The following is a 21,726-nucleotide window of genomic DNA, read 5'->3' as shown; positions in this document are numbered from 1 at the left end:
AATAGGTGGATTTTAAGTGACACCAGTGGATGGATTGGAAACATTAGAAACTTGAGGAGGAACTTGGGTTTATGACATAAACTTATCAAAATATTCCAACATAGAAGATGTGACCTCAAAAAAATTAGGAAGGAACACAATATTTAGGTTGTCACAAGGTGTATCAAGGGTTGTCTCACTTGTGGAAGTAGAAGGAATAAAATGTAATTTAGGAACTTGTGAAGGAATTGACACAATAGTACTTAAAGGAATTTCATTTGAGACAGAGATTGAACTAGTACATGCGATATCACATGATGAAGGAGGAATAACTTCGTGTGTCTCTTGAGACAAGGAAGTACTTGGGATTTCAGGAAATCCCTCCTCATTGAACTCTCCTTCTTCTTGCTCTTGTTTATTGTTTGGCTCATCTTCTTCTTAAAATTGTTCATCTTCATTTACTTCTTCTTCTCACTCAACTTCATGTGGAACTTAAGTCTCTTGTGTTGAAGACTCACCTTGAGATTTACCTTTTCCAATAGTAAATTTGATTTTAGGACCCTTGGGAGTTATAAGTTCTTGCCTATTCTTTGTCCTTAATTTAGAAGTCTTTCCTTTGGGACTTGCAACATCTTCTTAAAATGAATCAGTTTGGAAAGGCTTCATCTACACACCATGTAGGTTTAACCAAGTAGTGGTATTATCAAAAAAATTCTGACATCTGGCCCTTATAAAAGTCTTCTCCTTTTGTGACCATTGTATGAGAGGCAAAGGTAATCCAACAACTTTATTTCTTTCATATGCAAGATCTAGGATATCACCATCTTCTTCAAGATCTTCGGGAACATCAACAAGATCAAAATTTTTAATTCGTTCTATTGTCAAATGACAACAATCCATTATGCAGATATCCTCTTTAGTCCTGCAATCTACCCACACATCTTCAATTGAGTGGATATGTGTGTAGTTCTTCTTAATCTTATTCTTCATGCCCCTATAGTCAAATAAATTTTTTGCCTTGAAGAATTTAATGTTCACTCATCTCATTTCCTCCTCCATGGCACATGCCTTGTAGATGGAATTGATAGAATATCTTCCTATAGAGATGGAGAACTTCAAACCTATCTTATGAGCTTTAGATTAATGCTCATGAATGAAAATCATTTGATGAGACATCTCCATAAGGATGATCTTATCAGATGGATATCTTGGGAGAATGAATGGTTTTCTATCAAAACACCCAATTTGATATATGTGAAGGTAGGAAACTGAAGGAAAATGCAACCATATTCACTCACCACCTTCCATGCTTCATCTGATACTCTTTTATTTTCAAACTCCTTGTCAAACAAACACATTTAATGAGCAAAGAAAGCATCATTTACCCTCTTGAAATGATGTAAACTCTCTAAGAGAGTCAACTGAGAGAAATACTTGTAAACATGAACTTGAATCTTGTCACTTGTAGTTTATAACCTTGGAAAATGCCTCATTGAGGTAGCTGCATAGACAAGATAAGAAGCCATGTAAAATTTCAAGGTGGTAGGCACCTTGGTCAGCTATTCACATAGGACATCTACAGTTTGTTTGCCCCAGAAGATCTTCTTCTTATTCTGCCTTATGACATGGATATATTGATACATCCACTTGTGGTAGGTATTGAAAGTTGGAAGGCCTTTAACTCTACTAAGAAGAGTAATCAAATCATTGACCTCCGTAATGAAGTCACAAGGAGGAAGAGTTTTAGGCCATCTTGAAATGGTAGGCCTAGGTGTTTTTAGGCAATTATCATTCATACTCTTCCTACATTTCTCTGAATTTTTATCAAAATATGCCACTGTTGATTGCATATCAATATCTACATACTAAACAATAGGTGAACATTTAAAGATGGTGTCAAAGATATCCTCATCAAGCTTGATGAGTGTTTTCCCATATACATCATTCATTGATCTGGTGGTAGAATCATATTTATTGGCAAGAGCCAATACAAACTTTGGATTTTGAGCTGACATGGGAAATGCAACCACTAGATGAATTTTTTTATTTATGGTGGGCTCCATCTTGTAGGAAATTGGTGGTGATTTCACCCTCGAGAACTCATCAAGATCCACATGACTGATCTCAGTATCCCTGATATTGTCAATATTTGATGTCATCGAAGAAGATGGAAACACTAGATGTATTTCTTTCTTTTTAAACTTCATTGACCTTTTATTAGAAGAAGGCTTGGACATTTGCAATAAATGCACTGCAATGTGAAAATATCATCATTGGAAATTATTAGCCACCATAGAAATCCTCACTTGATACAAAAAAAAATCAATTGATCCATCACAAATTGATTACAAATAAGGAATTTGTATGTGTGTGAAATAGGTTCAAATTAGACCTATAAGTCCGATTTACAATATTAAGTGTAAAATCAAAACAAGTGCATTTCAAACCTATAGGTCTGATTTGCACCTAACAAATTGGATAAAACTCAAAGCTAAGTGCATATCGAGTTTATATTCCCGAAATGCACTTATGAATGATAAAAACCAAAGTAGTGCAAATTGGGGTTATACTCCCGATTTACACTTGGTTGATGAAATCATGCATTGAAAGTGGTGATCGAGGTTTAAAGCCTGATAACCATTTTAATAAAAATCAAAAGTAGTGGTGGTCAAACTTACAACCCTGAACACCACTTTGGGAGAACAAAGTAATGAAGTGGTGATCGGGGTTATAGGCCCGATCACCATCTTTAATGGCAATCATAACAGTGGTGTTGGTGGGATTTTACCCCCGACCACCACAAAGAAACACAAGCTAAAACAAAAAAATGGAGCTGGGTTGTAAACCCAACTACCACTAGCCTTAGAGATGGTGGTGAGCGGGCTTACAAACCCGACTACCATTGTGAAAGCTCAAAGCAAGCAAAAAAACAATTGGGGGGGTAGGTTGTATCCCCACCACACACCGTTGATCATGGCTCCGGTGTGTGGTGGGGACACAGTCCAAGACCAAATCAAAAACAATAAAAATGAAAGAACAAATGGGGCGAGTCATAATTAAAATCTGACTCCCCCCCCAAATCTAGGATTAATAAATTGATTAAAAACACAACAAATTTGATATCAACCGTATGCATTGAAGAAATAATTTAATGCATTCGATTGATAGTAAATTCATTAAAAAGAAGGGGGGAAATAAAACATACCCAAATCACTACAAATAGGGTTGGAAGAAAATAAACCGAGCTCCTCCAAAAATTTCCAAGAACACAAAAATATAAAACTAGGGCAAATAAATTGAGTAAATAAAGAGATGAAGAAACCCGATTGGAAAAGAACTCTTCAAAATCATAAATGCAAGACATGTTGATTAATGATGTTAATTAGACTAGTAAGTTTGATTGACATTATCAAATAAAAATCTCTAAAATACAAAAGCAAGTTTAAACCCTGACTTGGCATTTTGAAAAGTTTTAAAGTGTAATTTCGGGTTTAAATCCAATTTTGAACTAAAATAGGAAAAAAAATTCCAAGTTAAAATTTTAAAATTTTAACTCAGAGGAGGGAAAAACTAAATTTGAATAATTAATATTTAAATACTAATGAGATGACCAAAATGTCTCATTTACTCGGCTTAAGAGAAAAGAGGGATGAATTGAGCAAAAATTTGTAGGGGTCGTCCATTTTTCACATAAATGAAAACAAGGACAATAGACCCGAGTTACACCAGGAACCATTGCCATTGTTTTTGGTGTTAGTCAGGTTCATAAACCCGAATGACACCATTATTATTGTTGTTTGGTGTAGTTCGGATGTATGAACCCGCACTACATTATTATAATATGCAAGTTTTACATCGAATCAAGTATGCTGTAGTTTAGGTCCATAGACCTGAACTACAACCCAAGTCATCTCTTTTAGATGTAATTTGGGCCTATGGATGCAAATCACATAAACCTTATTTTAGTCCTTCCAAGAGGTGATCCATTTTACATGAATTTTAAAACTTTTCATTGTGAGATGTAAATCAAGTCTATAGGCCCAATTTGTATCTAAACAGTGAATATGCCCAAGTTTGCCAATGTGTAAATAGGGTCCATATGCCCAATTTACACTCAATACTTAGAAATTTTTCAAAATATATAATTGTTCCAATGTTGAAGATTTATCACTATTGAAGGTACTTTTCCACTAATTTTGGAGGACCTTTTTCATCTCTGATGCAGTTCAAGCTGTTTACAGATGTCAGAACCCTCTCTAGGAAAGAAGACAATAAAGTTCAAGAAACAAGATCCCTATCCATTTTTTCCACCATCTATAGTGGCATCAAACATCACAAATATTAGGGACACAAAAATAGGCCGTATAAATATTAATGAGTTCCTGAGGCGAGTTCATAACCCTCTCCATTCCTATCTATTAGAACCCACCATAGATAATAGTATTCATTCCCTATGTCAGCTCAAATCCAAAGTTCGTGCTTGCAGTTACAAATCATTTTGATCCCATGAGTCAAAGTGTAAAGGATATAGATGGCAAGAAAGTGATAATGTTGAACGATGATTTCTTTGATTCTTTGTTCAAGTGTCCTAGTATAGGGTGATACGTGGATATAAATATAAAGTTTGTTGAGGACTATCATGAGAAGCATCGAGAGAAATGCAGGAGGAATATAAATGATAACTAGTTGAAGACTCCCATGCTCACAATTTCCAGATGACCCAAGACCTTCCCTCTAAGTAACTTCAAGGAGGAAGTGAATGACTTGATTACTCTTCTTAGTGGAGTAAAAGGGCTTCCTACTTCCAATACATACTACGAATGGATGTACCAGTACATTCATATCATTAGACAGGACAAGAAGAAGATCTTCTAGGGTAAGTAGATTAGTGATGCTTTATGCAAGAAGCTCACTAAGGTACCTACCACTTTGAAGTTCTACGTGACTTCCTACTTGGTGTATTTTGCTGCCATTATGAGGAATTTCACAGGTTTATCTTTCGAAGGAGATAGAAGACATGTCTCGGTTTCAAAACACCATTCTTAATTAACTCTTAAAGAAATTTTACATTTTAGAAGATTTAATGATGCCTTCTTTGGTTTCTATATGTGCATGTTTGATAAGAAAGGGTTTTTTGATGAAGCTTGGGAGATCATCAATCAATATGGATGTATGTTCTTACAGTTTCCTACCTTCACCTATCTAAGGATAGTATGTTATGATGATCGGCCTTTCATGCTACCAAGGTATCCATCTAATAAGATTGTTCTAATGGAATGGAGTTGGCAAGGAAAATGGTAGTAGTACATGAGAAACAGTTAGGTTCTCATAAACCGGGTTTCAAGTTTACATTGTCTATTGGGAGGTACTCCATCAATTCAATTTTTAAAGAAAAAGCTATTAAAGATGGAATGAGAAGAGTGAATTGAAATAATTCAAGTCCAGGAATAATTTTGACTATAGAGGTATGAATAACAAGTTGAAAAAGAGCTATACACATGTTCACAAAATTGGGGATATCTGGGAAGATTGCAGAATTGAAGAATATATCAGGAGACTTCATTTTTATCACCTCACCAAAGATCAAATAGTCAATCTCAAATTGGCAGATGTTCTCAATGACTTAGTTGATTATGGTAATGTCTTGGATCTTGTTTATGAAATAAAAAAGATTTCCAATACTCCTCTCCCTTTCATCTAATGGTCTCAAAAGGAGGTGGTTTCTATAAGAACCAGATTTCAAAAGATTCTTGCAAATCCAAATGTTTAGCTAACAGAAAAAGGAATTCAATTGAAGTCATTTACAACTGGATCAGAGGATGATATTGTTGGGCATGTTGGGAAGAGGTTAGAACTAAGAACAAATAACATGCAAGATCTTGTTGCTTCACCCAAAGCTCCCAAATACAAGTTCACTGTAGGAACGAGTAAAGGGAAGGAACGTGAAAAATATTCTAGTTCAAGTGCTTAGCAAGAGAAAGAACAAGAACTAGAAGGAGAGTGTGAGGATGAACCTATTGATTTGGATCAAGTTGAAGAAGAACAACTGCACCATGAGAAGCAAAAAGAAGAAGAATTTGATGAAGGTCTATCAAAGATTCCCAAGGGCATTGAACCCGAAGACACAAAAGGTCATGTTCCAAAAGTATCAATTCCTATTTCAATTTCTACTTCTTCACAGGTTCATGTTTCCAAATCAATACCATTTGGGTCCACTATTTCATGTGTCATATTCTCTAAGTGTGACCATTCCTATTGTTTCTTCTTCAACTAGTGAAGTTGTCTTGCATACTCCTTGAGATGACATTGAGAATGTTTTCTCCACTTTCCCAAATTTGTCTAAAGTATCTACATCCATGTTTGAGGACTTTGACAATTTCATGTCAAATATGGGGCCACTAGTAGTAAAACAACAATGAATGACTAAAAACTACTAAAAAATGCATATATATGACAATCTTGGTCACTTGACCATTAGTAGTTTATTGTTAGTCATTTATGACGCAACCAAATTTATGAATAAACCTTTTGTAGTCATTTATTGGTTATTTTGATTGATCAATTTAGTAGTATATTTAGTCATTGATTGTTGTTAACTGGTCATTTATTTAGTCATGGTAGTCATTTATTTAGTCATTGTAATCATTAATTGTCGTCAATTGGTAATATATTTAGTCATTTTTATTCACTAATTTTCATCCATTGCTAGTATATTTAGTCATTTATATTAGCTAATTTTTGTCCATTGGTAGTATATTGAGTCATTTTAAGCATTATTTTTTCATCAATTGGTCATATATTTAGTCATATTTATTCACTGATTTCTATCAATTGGTAGTATATTTAGTCAATTTAATTATTTTATTGATGTCAATTAGTAGTATATTTAGTTATTTTTATTGATTAATTTCCATTAATTTGTAGTAAATTTAGGCATGATATGAATAATTTATTAAATACCATAAATTGTATAATGTAGAAAGAAACATATTATTAAACTTGAATTAAAACATAAAAGCAAATAAAAATATTATATACATAGAGGGGGGTTTTAAGACAATATTTAAGACAATTTTTTAGTAAATTATCTTAACTTGAGACAAAAAAACAATTTGTGTATTATCTTAAATATTGTCTTTAAGTGAGTGTCTCAGATTATTGTCTTAAAAATTTCTCTATAAAGACAATATAAAACAAAAGTATTTTTGTCTCTTTAGAGAAAAATTCACTTTTGTCTCTAACCATGGATATAGCATAACCTACAACATAACCATTATTAAGTATTGACACTAATTTCCCAAACACTACATCCTCATAGTTATGTACTTAAACTAGTCCATACTATACATATCCACTAAGTTTAATGGTGTAACACAAAAGCTCCTTGATTTAACTACATAATTTTAAGAAGACAACCAAAAGGAAATATTTAATTTTGAACATGTTGGAGTTGTAGTGTTTTTAGCATGCCATATTTAGAATGACCACTTGTAGATGCAATTTCCCAACAATGTTTTTTATCCGAACAAGATGCACCCCATATTCTTCATGTTTCTCCTGTATCTTGAAAGATAGAAAAGATTTAAATGAACAAGAAGCATCTCATATTCTTCATGTTTCTCCTATAGCCTGAAAGATTGAAAAGAAGTGTAAGGATATACTTGGTATTGGAGGAAAAATGAGATCCAATGAATGATTTTATAAAAGAATTGAGTTTCCATCTTTCTAAATACTAAATAGAATATTTACTTTTAAAAGAATGCCATGAAATTTGGGTGAACTTAACCAACATTTTTGGCCAGTTCCCTAGAAGAATCATGCAAAATATGAGATGTAGCTATTTTATTTTGTGAGGATAACTTCAAGATGCAAAGAAAAAATCAATTCCCAATATGATCATTCAAAATATGAATGGATCCCCAAAATGGTCACTCAAGATATGAAAGAGAGAATGTGAAACTCACATCATTTAAAACAAATATATAGTACATATATCAACTAAATTGATAGTGGTGACTAATAATATTCTAATGGCCATAATATATGATATGGTGACTAATAATATTTTAATGGCCATAATATATGATAATTAGAAATATACATGGATCCCCAAAATAATCATCATTTAAACAAATATATAGAAGATTTAGTAAATAAATTTATAGTGGTGAATAATAATATTTTAATGGTACAACATAAAAAATAAGTCAGGCATAGATTGAATATGAAATATGCTAGTGAGAAAAAACTTGTAATATTATAGAAACTCCAAGAAGGAGAACAATATGTCTTCATACTTCTTTTCATGTCGATAGATTATCTTGATACTACTGTTAATGTGCATGATATGTTGCAACACCATGCTTGTGAAATGAAGTATTCTATGAGGAAAAAGAGAAATATTAAAGCCAAAAACATCATAACCTATGGAAGGCTTGGGAAGAGTTAATTAATGTGTTGTTGGGTCCACAAAAAATGTTGATCACATGATGCAAAATTGTTCTTATTACAAATTTTCTTACCAATAAATAGAAAATATATAACACGAGATATAAGATAATATATTCCAAAGTGTTGTTCAATAATCATGATCTAAGATAGTTGTAGAAGAAAGCAGGGATAAACATGACTGTTTGAGATGTTCACAGAGAGAGCCAAATCCCAAGCCACTGTCAAAAAGAGCTTAGTAGAGAATGGAGAAGAAATAAGGGATAATGAAGACCAAAGTGTTATTTACAAGCCCAAAGACCTCATAGCATAAAATCTAAGAAGAGATCTCTATGATTTGCACAAATCATTGGTAAATGCAGTGCTCATTAATTAACAATACTTTTTAGATAGTTCAGATAACCGAAAAACAACTGAGAGGGGGGGGGGTGTGAATTAGTTGTCATAGATTACCGAAATCATTATCAATTCAAAATAATAATACCAGAATAGCAGTTAATCCAATTAAGAATAAATAATAATGACAGAATAAAATCCATCCACATAACACCAATATTTGTACGTGGAAAACCCGATAAAGGGAAAAACCACGGTGGGAAGCCTACCCACAGTCAGATAATACTTCTGTAGTAAGTATGTGAATTTACAATGAAGGGGGCTGGACTTGCAGGAAAGCCAACAACCTAGAGCACACTGCTCTTCACAAAAGGAGTCTCACTGACTACATACAAATCCAGACTACAATCCAGAGAAGTGTTGAACTGCAAAAGATAGCATCTCCTATGTCTGAGTACAGTTCCGGTTAAGCCCAATACCGGAGGACCAAATCCTCTTATAAACCCAATTTGATCTCCATTGATCAACCAACTCCTCTATCTGAATGATATTACAATATTCACACACTACATTCCTTGACCATGACCTCTTACAATAACCATGATGATCTACAATGATATCTTACATCTTATTTATACAAACCCTTGACCATAAACAATTAGGTCAGCTACCAAACAATAAACCAATTACATTATTACAAACCATGTCGGCCTTAGACTAAAATAAATAATATACAACACATAAGACATCCCATAAATTCAACAATAATTCCTATGCACATGTTTCATTAGTGCCGATGCATAACCTAGATCAACCGAGACCAAGTATAGGTCCACACACTTCAACAATGATCTCCAAATGCCAAGTCTCGAACAAGATTACCAAAATCATCCTGAAACTCCATCAAAAGCTGCACCAACACCAATTATGCAATGCATCAAAGATCTCCACCAAAAGATCTACCGGTGAAACCCTCATTGGAACCAGAATTCAATCTTTTGTGTAAGCAGGATAGCATCCAATCACCAGAACAAAACCAACTAACCAATTATGAGTATAGGTATTATGAACAAGCCAATTCCATCACTAGATTATACCAGAGTTAACCAGATCATGCCGGATCCAAGTTAACCAAAAACCACTCAACCTACCGAGACCAGAAGGGTGCCAGTAAAGCATCCAAACAGTTAGTGTTGATATCAATGCAACACATAATCAATTCCATCAAATGGCCAACAATCTCCCCCTTTGGCATTGATGGCAACACTAGATGTGAAAAACATCTAAGTACCAAGAAATGTCAAACAAGTCTCCCCATATGGAAGATAACCAACAATCTCCTACATATAGTTCTGAATATCAATGTCTCTCTCCTTATGATTTTTCTCTTTTTTTTTTGTATTTTTCACATCAGTATCTCTCCCCCTTTGACATCAATGCCATAATTCTGATAGAAATATCAAATAAAAAACATAGGCCTCTGAATCTCAAAGATGACTACTCCCCTTGAGCAGTAGCATCCCACATCAGTGCCAAAATGAATAGTATCTTTAATAATGCATACCAGACTGATGCCAAACCGCATCAATCAAGTCTCTGCCGAAGGGGCAGAAACCCCCAATCTGTCTCTCAGGTATTCAAAATATTCCTTGGATAAATGTTTAGTGAAAATGTCTGCAATATGTTATTTAGTGTTCACATAAACCAATTTAACTTCATTTGCTTCCACCTTTTCCTTCAAAACGTTATACTTGATAGATATGTGCTTTGTCTTATAGTGAAACACTAGATTCTTTGATATATCAATAGCAACAGAGTTATCACAGTGAATAACTACTGGTGCATCACAATCTACTTTTATATCCTTCAACATTTCCTTCATCCATAAAATTTGTGTACAATTAGTAGCAGCAACAACATTCTCAGCTTTAGCAGTAGATAAAGAAGTACATGACTGTTTCTTGCTGATCCATGAAACCAACTTCTTTCTAAGAAAGAAAGCTCCACCAAAAGTACTTTTTTGGTTATCAACAACTCCAACCCAGTCAACATCTGTATATGCACATAAAGTGAATTTATCATCCTTAGGATACCACAAACCATCTTCTGATTTACCTTGTAAGTATCTAAAAATTATTTTCACTGCCATCTCATGATTTTCTCTAGGATCGCTCTAAAATCTTGAAACAATACAAACAACATTCATAATGTCAGGTCTAGTCTGAGTTAAATAAAGTAGACCTCCAATCATAGATTTGTATCTTGTAGGTTTTATTGGTGTAGAAACATCTTTCCTTGTCAATTTCTCACTTGTAACCATAGGTGTACTTACCAGTTTAGAATCTCCATACCAACTTTATTCAACAATTCCTTAGCATATTTAGTTTGACAGATAAAAATACCTTTGTCAGTTTGAGTAATCTGCAAACCTAAGAAAAATTTCATCTCACCAATCATAGACATCTCAAATTCTTAATCCATGTTCTTAGAAAATTCTATGCACAATTTATCTTTACCTCCAAAAATAATGCCATCAACAAATACTTCAACAATTAGTATATCATCATCAGTGATTTTATAATATAAATTACTGTCAACACTACCCTTAGTAAAACCAAGTTTCAAAAGATATTTATCCAACCTTGCATACCAAGCTCTAGGTGCTTGTTTCAATCCATATAAAGCTTTCCTTAACCTGTAAACCATATCAGTATCATCTGACCGTGAAAAAAAATCAGGTTGCTCAATATAAACTTCCTCATCAAGATCCCCATTCAAGAATGCACATTTAACATCCATCTGATAAACCTTGTAGTTTTTATAAGCAACATAGGCAATAAATAGTCTTACAACTTCAATCCTAGCTACAGGTGCAAAAGTTTCTCCATAATCAATTCCTTCTTTTTGAGAATATCCTTTACAAACCAATCTAGCCTTATTCCTTATAACTTTACCATCCTCATTCAATTTATTCCTAAAAATCCATTTAGTTCCAATAACATTTTTATTTTTAGGCCGGGGAACCAAAGTCCATACATTATTTTTCTCAATCTAATCTAATTCATCTTCCATAGCTTTTAACCAAAATTCATCTTTACATGCCTCAATTATTGAAATTAAACATACCTTATTAGTTGCCAGTCTTCTTCTTGTCATCACTCCATTGCTCTTATCCCCAGTTATTTGATCGTCAGAATGATTCAATCTCACATACCTAGGAGTCTTCTGACTCTCTGCTCCTCTTCCCTGTTCTTCAGTTTTAGTAGAATTTTCTGGTGTTGCTGGAGTAACTGGCTCAACTCTCTATTCTGATAAAGGTGCTACCGGCTCAAATATAATCATTTCCACTGCCAGTTCCTTCTCATAAATTCTGATTTGACTTTTTCTCAGCTCATCTACTTTGACATTAGCACTCTCCACTATTTTCTACACTCTCTTGTTATAACATCTATATACTTTGCTTTCATTAGAGTAACCAAGAAACATGCCTTCATCACTTCTAGGATCAAATTTTCCAATAAAATCATCTCTCTTGATATAACATTTACTACAAAAGATTCTAAAATACTTAACTGTAGGTGTATTGCCAAACCATAATTCATAAGGTGTCTTACTGGTTTCTCCTTTGATATATACTCTATTAAATGTATAAATCGTTGTACTAACTACTTCTTTCAAATAGATATGAGGTAGATTTGCTTCCATCATCATTGTTCTAGTAGCATCCAAGATAGTTCTATTTTTTCTTTTCACAACTCCATTCTGCTGAGGTGTTTGGGGAGTAGAAAATTGTCTTCTGATACCATGCTTATCACAAAAGTTATTAAACTCACCGGATGTGAATTCTCCACCATGATCTGATCTCAAACATTTAATCTTCAATCTTGTCTCAGTTTCCACTTTAGCCTTAAAGATTTTAAACTTTTCAAATGCTTTAGATTTTTCTCTCAAAAAAGTAACCCACATCATTCTAGAATAATCATCAATGATTAGCATGAAATATCTATCACTATGGAAACTTTTAACTCTAGCAGGGCCACATAAATAAGTGTGAATAAGATCAAGAACATCATTTGATTTATCTTGTATACTTCTAAAAGAGATTCTGACCTATTTGCCCATTTGACATTCTTTACATACCAGATTATGGGGCTTCATAATCTTAGGTATATCTCTAACAGCCTTAGTTGAACTGATCTTCATAATGCAATCAAAATTTATATGACACAACCTTTTATGCCACAACCAACTTTCATCAATCTGTGTAATCAAACATGTCTTCTCACCGAAGTTCAAATAAAATATGTTATCTTATGTCTGTGTACCGGTTGCAATCTCCAAGCCAGATCTGTTAATGATTTTGCATTTTCCATCCTTGAACTGTAATTGAAATCCCTTATCTACCAATTGTCCTACACTCAAAAGATTATGCTTCAAACCTTCAACATAATAAACATTGTCAGTATTGTTTTTACCATCCAATGATATAGTTCCTTTTCCCTTAATCATACATGCCTTGTCATCTCCAAATCTAGCTAATCCACTATCAATTTCTTGCAAATACAAAAAATTTCCTTTATCTCCAGTCATATGATGTGAACACCCGCTTTCAATTACCCATTCATCCTTATCCTCAATTTTAGCAGCAAGTGCCTTCTCCTCTGGTACATTCTCTTCCAGTGCCAGATCATCTTTCTTGATAGCCAAGAATACCTATTCTTTCCCATTGTTGGATCCACTAGCAAAGTCATCTACTGGTTCATCATCTAAATTGGTAATACCTTCCTCATCCGCTATGTAGCATCATTTATTTTTCTTGAATCTAAACTTATCTTGATTAGGCTTAAATGATTTCTTAACTCTTTCTTCAATTCTTAAAATCCTTTCAAGACATCTAGATGCCAAATGACCAATCTTATTAAATTGAAAACATTTAAAAGGTGCTTTTCCTTCATACTTACTTCCTACCGGTCCTTTCGGTGCTCTTCTAGCAAAATAGTGCTTCAAGTTTCTCAAGCTCTTCATCTTCTCTCTTCATATCTTCTAATTATTTTGCATATAAAACTCTCCAATCTTGCTTGCGGTTGTAGATGTAGATGTATGAAAAGAAGGTTCAGTTTTCACAACTCCAGAAGCTCCAAATTCCTCAAGCTCAAAAGAAGATAGTTTCCCACCCAAAGTATCTCTGTTGGCAGATGTATTAGCCATTTTTCTTAACTCATTAACATCAATAGCCTTCATTTTGTAAACTGGTGGTAGGGCTCTTAGGAATTTAGAAACAATCTCATCTTCGCTCAAAGTTCCACCACAACATTGAATTCCCATAACAATCTCATTTACTCTTTCCATGAATGCAGTAATCCTTTCATCTTCTTCCATCTTCATATTTTCATCTCACTCGGTAACCATCAAGTTTAGCAATGTTCACTGTAGGGTCAGCTTCATTAAGGGTCTGCAATTTATCCCATATAGTTTTTCCACATGTTTTGTTTGTTAATCCCATAATTTATTTATCAGAAAGTGCACACAAGAGGGCTTCTCTTGCTCTATAATCATTCTCGAGCTCCTTGTCCAGGTTTGCTGGAGGAGGATTGCCAAATCCCAGATTAAAGGGTGTGACACCATTCTTTGTGATCTCCCAAATTTCTTTGCCAAGACATCTCAGATGAGTCTCCATCCGAATCTTCCATACTGCATAATTTGTTCCTTCAAGCCTCGGTATATCCCTTCAAAAAATATCTCCAGACAAACTGGATGAAATTGAACTGTTAGTCGCCATAGGATCTTCCTCAAGCGGTTAAGCTTAATTCTACAGAGAGGACCAAAGCTCTAATACCAATTGTTAGACAGTTCAGATAACCAGAAGACAATTGAGAAGGGAGGGGGGGGTGAATCAGTTGTCACAGATTACCGAAAGCATTATCAATTCAAAATAATAATACCGAAATAGCAGTTAATCCAACTAAACATAAACAATAATCATAGAATAAAAGCCATCCACATAACACCAAGATTTGTACGTGGAAAACCCGGTAAAGGGAAAAACCACGATGGGAAGTCTACCCATAGTCAAATAATACTTCTGCAATAAGTATGCAAATTTACAATGAAGGGGCCTGCACTTGCAGGAAGGCCAACAACCTAGAGCACACTGCTCTTCACAAAAGGAGTCTCACTGACTACATACAAATCTAGACTACAATCCAGAGAAGTGTTGAACTACAAAAGATAGCATCTCCTATGCCTGAGTACAGTTCCAATTAAGCTCAATACTAGAGGACCAAATCCTCTTACAAACCCAATTCGATTTTCATTGATCAACCAACTCCTCTGTCTAAATGATATTACAATATTCACACACTATATTCCTTGACCATGACCTCTTACAATAACCATGATGATCTACAATGAGATCTTACATCTTATTTATACAAACCCTAGACCATAAACAATCAGGTCGGCTACCAGAGAATAAACCAATTACATTATTACAAACCATGTTAGCCTTAGACTAAAATAAATAATATCCAATATATAAGACATCCCAAAAATATAGCAATAATTCTTGTCCACATGTTACATTAGTGTCGGTCCATAACCTAGATCAATCAGGACCAAGTATAGGTCCACACGCTTCAACAATGATCTCCAAACGCCAAGTCTTGAAAAAGATTACCAACATCATCCTGAAACTCCATCAAAAGATGCACAAACACCAATTATGCAATGCATCAAAGATCTCCACCAAAAGATCTTCCGGTGAAACCCTTGCCAGAACTAGAAACCAATCTTCTGTATAAGCAGGATAGCATCCAATCACTAGATCGAAACCAACTGACCAATTATGAGTATAGGTATTATGAACAAGCCAATTCCATCACCAGATTATACCGGAGTTAACCAAATCATGTCAAATCCAATTTAACCAAAAACCACTCAACATACTGGGACCAGAAGGGTGCCAGTAAAGCATCCAAACAGCTAGTGTTGACATCAATGACAAAACATCAATGCAACACATAACCAATTCCACCAAATGGCCAATAATACCTTCATGACCATTGAAGGTAGATTAAGAAGATTTTGATCAATCATAGCAAGGCATTCAAAAGGACAATCATCCATAACCTTGCATAAAAGTTATGACAAGGTTAGTCTAAAGGGTACAATGACAAAGCAATCTCTAATGATCAAAGAACATGTAAGAATAGTCCTTGAAGTATATAGGATAGTCTATTATTTTGAAGATGTCATGATTTGATTATGAGCATAAGGGGCATGGTAAGCCAACTTTGCATGAGAAAACCTCAAAGGCATGAAATGACATTCATAGTCAAAGGACAAGGAGGATTCTGTCATGCCCAAACTTTTGGGCAAAACACAACCGACATTTTTTTTTTTAAAGCACTTAATTACATGGATTCATTTACTTAAATAGTTGTGACAACTTAACAGTTTGTTCTAAACAAAATATTAATTGATATTAAATACTAACATAACAATTATGATAACTTCTATTATCAAGCGGAGCAAATAATTTTCATGAGGGTCTTATTAAGTTCTCTCGAAAGTTCCTTTCATTTCAGTTGCGCTTTTTAGTACTTATTTGGATCCATTTCTACTAAACAGACATTAATATAATGACCGGGTTTGATATCAATTATTTACTAAATGTTAACACTATTGCTATTTCATTTCATTAATATTGCCTAATTGAGTAGATACAATTAAGGTGCCAAACATCATTAAGTTAATTAAATTGTCTGATGAAAGACTCCACTTGGGATAATAAGGTACGCCTGGCTTAGTCCCTTAATTTTATTATAGAGAAATTTTATTACAATATCCTCTTAAATTATTTATTTTACTATATTGAATCATTCCGTTTAATTATAAAAATAAAACCATTTTGATCTCTAAAATGAATTAAAATAATTTAAATCAAGTGTATATATTACTTTTTCCAACATCAACTATTTAATATTTTGCTTCCATTAATCCCATTACCCCTTGCTTTAATTTCAACCGATTGAACTTCTAAACTATGTTTATCCAAATATGATAATAATAATGTTGTAGGATATTTCATTATATTTTCCATTAAAAATCCCCTAAAAGGTTAACCTCCAAAATTAATTAGAATTTTAAGCATTTTTTTAATAAAAATTATGCCCTCTTGACTATTTAAACATTTATAAAATATAGACACCTAATAAAATAATTAACTCTTCAATTTGTCCTATACATTATATATAAATGAACATTTAACATTGATAAAAAGAAATTAAGGATGGTAAATAAACTAATTAAATTCAGGACAATATATATATATATATATATATATGATTACATATATATTTATATATATATATATTTATCTAATATACACTTATATATTTAAAGTGAGGTTTATCCCCCTTTTAGTTAAACATACCTAAATTTACCATGATACCCATAAACCCCAATTCTGTTTTAATCATTACAAAAAGCCTCTTTTATTTATTGATTTATAGATTTGTTTTTAAAAAAGATTTTGTTTTGTAATAATATATTTTTTTTTTTATAAAATAAAGTTTTAAATAGTATTTTTTTTTTTTGTTGCTTTATTTAAAAAGTGCAAATATATATTAAGTAATGAATTCATTTAAACATTTAATATATATATAGATATATTGGACAATAAATTTATTTATGTTTATATCTGAGAAAGAATTCTTTTAAATATTCAATATAGGTATGAAAAGCTGTTTATATATATATATGTGGTGTCTAGGACAAAAGCTTTCTATGAAAAATATAAAATCTAAAACATATTTAGCAGATTGGATAATTTCTACAGATTTGAATCATTGAATTTATTTCCTTTTTATCAAAATCCTAGTTGCTAAAAGAAATAGATAGGTTATTTAAATATTGATTTACTATCGACAAAATATAGTAAAAAACAGAATTAAGTCAGTTAGAATAGCAACTCTAGAATTTCTATTTATTTCATTTAATTTGTTTAACTATAGATTTTATTCTCTGTAACTAAACAAATGACAGTATTTAATAATTCTAACCACAACTATATAAATGACCAATTTAATAAATTTAACAACAACTAGATAAATCTAGACTAAAATAAAACTTTAGAAATGACTATAATAAATTTGGTGTTTTTTGTTTTTTGTTTTGTTTTGTTTGTTTTTTTTGTTTTTTTTTCCTGCAATAAACAAAATGACATTTAAATAAACTAAATATGGCATTTCCATGTACAGATCTAAATTTTAGATTTTATTTTATTTTATTTCCCAACCTACTACATGCAGGTAGATCTATTCCATTTCTTTTCTAATATCTTGATTTTAAATGCATAAAGGGAATGAATACATTTCTTTCTTTTCAAAGCATCCTATACACAACAAATATTTATTTCAAACTAAAAACTTGAAATAATCATTTCTTTTCTGCAATATAACATAAATAAATATCACATATCTTTAAAACATATTCCCAAGTCTTTATTGTCATTTTACAAACAGGTCTCTCATTTCAAATAGATGAGGACTTTCAAAGAATATTAATTACATTTACAACAATTTTCTGCAACAATTAACTCCAGCCATATCTACATGTCCTGATATTTTCTTCTAACAACCTGCAAATATTGTAGAACCAACCTTAAATTGCCCAAGGTATGCTAGTTTTATTGAGGATGAGTAGCCCAATTCCACAAGACTTCTCTTTTTACCCTTAGCCTGCATTCTGAATCCCAAATCTATCTTTTTCTTTTCAAAATTCTTTTGTCTCCAAAAATGGAGAGTGGGTGATTACCCCCAAAATCTCTCTTTCTTGCTTAAGAAGACACTAGTGTGAGTTCTCTCAAGTTTCTAAAACTGAAAAAGGAAAGTAGGGTAAAATGGGAAAGGGAACTCTCATTCAAAAAGGAAGGTTAACAACTTAGTTCAAGCCTTCTAATTTCCATTTTCAGACAACTTAGAAAAGTCACTTTTTAGGGTGTCTAAATGGTCACATGGGAGTAGAAACATGCCTAAAATTACTCCTAACCCTTAGGTATACCTTATGGGCTTTAGGAAACCCTAATAAACTACCCCTAGGAGTCCATTTAACCCTTTTTAAACCCCTCTGAAGTTTATTTTCGGGTCAAACCTAAGTTGACCATCCCAAAGATTCTCTACCTAAGGCAATTATGGAATCACATTAAATTTAATTGAAAAAGCTATAGTTAAACAATTCCCTCCAAGAGACAAATTTAAAAACTCAAACATAAATCAACACGTGTCAAGTGACACAAAGAAAATACTTTTACAAAATTGTACATGAAATCTTGTCTCTTGTTGGATTTAAGTAAGTCAAATAAATAACATTTAACACACATGCATCATTTACTATTATGAATAAAATACGACACAAACGGGGTGTTGTCTCTCCAAATAGACAAACCTTGGTTTTACGAACATACATAGGTCTAGGTTTGGTTCTTCGTAATATTTCCATGGTCACATGGATATCTTTTCCTGTGCCACTCAAATACATATTAGTAATTTCCAATAACCTCATATAATATTAAACACATGAATTAGAATACACATCAAACACTTCGCATACAATTTTCATTTGAACAATTCAATATATCTCATATCCAATTAAATCCACATAAGCAATTATCATAATTCTCATAATTTTGGTCCACACATAAAACATACATCTTAATTCTATTATCATAATAAAGTCCTGCAAATCCAATAATGACATACATCATCTCCAATTTATCCTATTCTAGAATCATATAGAGTTCTTTATCATAAAGCATATAAATGAAGCATCAACATTCATCAATGTTATCCAATCACGAAATCATATAAGTTCTACATCCAGACATAGCTGACATACGTTAAATCAAGATTATCCAATCAATGGATCTTTTAAGATTTCAAATTCATAACACATCAAAATGTACACCACAAGGTGAAATAACTCTATAACTTGGTTCAATTACTTTTCTCACCAATCTATCTGTCTAACACAGTCCATTCTATTGAATCATAAAGCATTTATTAATAGGGTCAAACATGGTCAACTAAGTTAATCAAATCTTGGTTTGGGGAAGGCCTTACAGATTCAATGATATAAAGATCATCCAAAGGACTATTGTCTTAATGTTTTGAAAACATTCTCAAGAAGATAGATACCACAAAACAATGGAAAAGATGAAAAATTACAATCAATAAGGCAAGAACTTGTGACATTGTTTCAAAGGGTAATGGATATTAAAACACCTCATGCAATCTATACACTACCAAAAAACTCTCTAATACTCTCATGCATTATTTAAACCTTGGATACACTTTCAAAGAATCATAGGCTTCCAACAACCTGGCTTATTCATATCTTCTTGCTATTATTCACAAGGAAATAGATCTATTTGCATGTATCGTATGGGTTTTTACTTTTCCAATTCTAAAATAATGTTATGATAGGAAAGATCATTGTCATAAGCCTATATCTAGTGACAACTAAGCCACATTATAGAGGTTGATTGCAATAGTATGATAGGGGTTTGAAAACATGATGATAACTAGAAAAACAAGGCAATGAAAAATAGTCTTTATTATACGGGTTCATATCAATAGCTAGGCTATAGAAGATAGTAATAATAGAAACCCTTGAGAATGCAACTAGAAAATAATGAGAAAATATCAGTCAAGAGTTACATTTGAACAACGACACTAATGACCTTACATTTGGTATGACACTTAAATATTGTATTAGAGCAGTTGCACAAGAAAGGTACCAAAACTATCAAAGGTTCGCCAAAGGTTCAAGAACAATTTTATGATTTTTAAAAGTAGGCACAAAGAAATAGATAAGAAGTTTGAAATATAAATATAAGGTCTATCTTTACCAAATTCCCCATGTTTCTAGTAGAAGTCCCCCGACCCTTACCTAACTTGTCAACTTCTTAAAACCCATCTTTTGTTATGACTTCCACACCTCTAATTGTAACCACTATTTTTCAGGGCCAAGAAAATTCTTCTCAATCATTGGTTGTAGGTGTTGATGATGATTCCATCCTGCCACCTTGGTTGCTTTCTAACACTCCCAAGAGGAAGAAGAAATCTCTTTCTCCTGATGATTTTGATTTCCATCAATTGGTGCCCATCAAATCAAAGACCATAAATAAATCCAAAACATCTCAAGGGTAAAGATAGATAGTGCCAAGAACTGTTGGGATAGCCGGTGAACAACTAAGAGAGGGGGGGGTGAATCAGTTGTTAACAGATTATATCAATTAATCCACTTAATAACCTTAAACCGAAGCATATAAACATTAAATATCGAAACAATAGAAACAAATACCGACAAGAAATGAAACTTAACAACAAAGCAGATAATCAACACAATGCAACCATACCACATAACACCATGATTTGTACGTGGAAAAATTGGAAAGGGAAAAACCATGGTGGGAAGCCTACCCACAGTTAGATGATACTTCTGTAGAAATTATGTGATACAATGAGGGGCCTGCACATGCAGGAAGGCACACTGCCTAGAGCATACTGCTCATTACAAAAGAGTCTCATTGACTACAAAGAGGTTATAACCACCTCAAGATAAATGGACAACAATCTAGAGATAGCATCTACCATGCCTGATTACAATCTTGGTTAAGCTCAATATCGGAGGCCTTTAACCTCTTCCTTAATCCCAATTCGATCACCTATGATCGACCAAATCTCCTTTGCATATGATATTTCATTTCAAGACCACGACACTTATTCCCCATGATCTACAATGAGATCTTACATCATTTTATGCCAACCCTAAGGCCTGAACCAATTAGGTCATCCACCTAAAAGATATTATAATAAGATCATTACATAAATCCATATTACAATGATATGCCATGTTGGCTTAAGACCAAAACAACAATAACCGATCCATAAAACATCGCAA

The sequence above is a fragment of the Cryptomeria japonica genome, chromosome 11 (genome assembly GCF_030272615.1).
Source record: "Cryptomeria japonica chromosome 11, Sugi_1.0, whole genome shotgun sequence".
NCBI classification, from domain to species: domain Eukaryota; kingdom Viridiplantae; phylum Streptophyta; class Pinopsida; order Cupressales; family Cupressaceae; genus Cryptomeria; species Cryptomeria japonica.
This window is presented reverse-complemented; position numbering follows the sequence as displayed.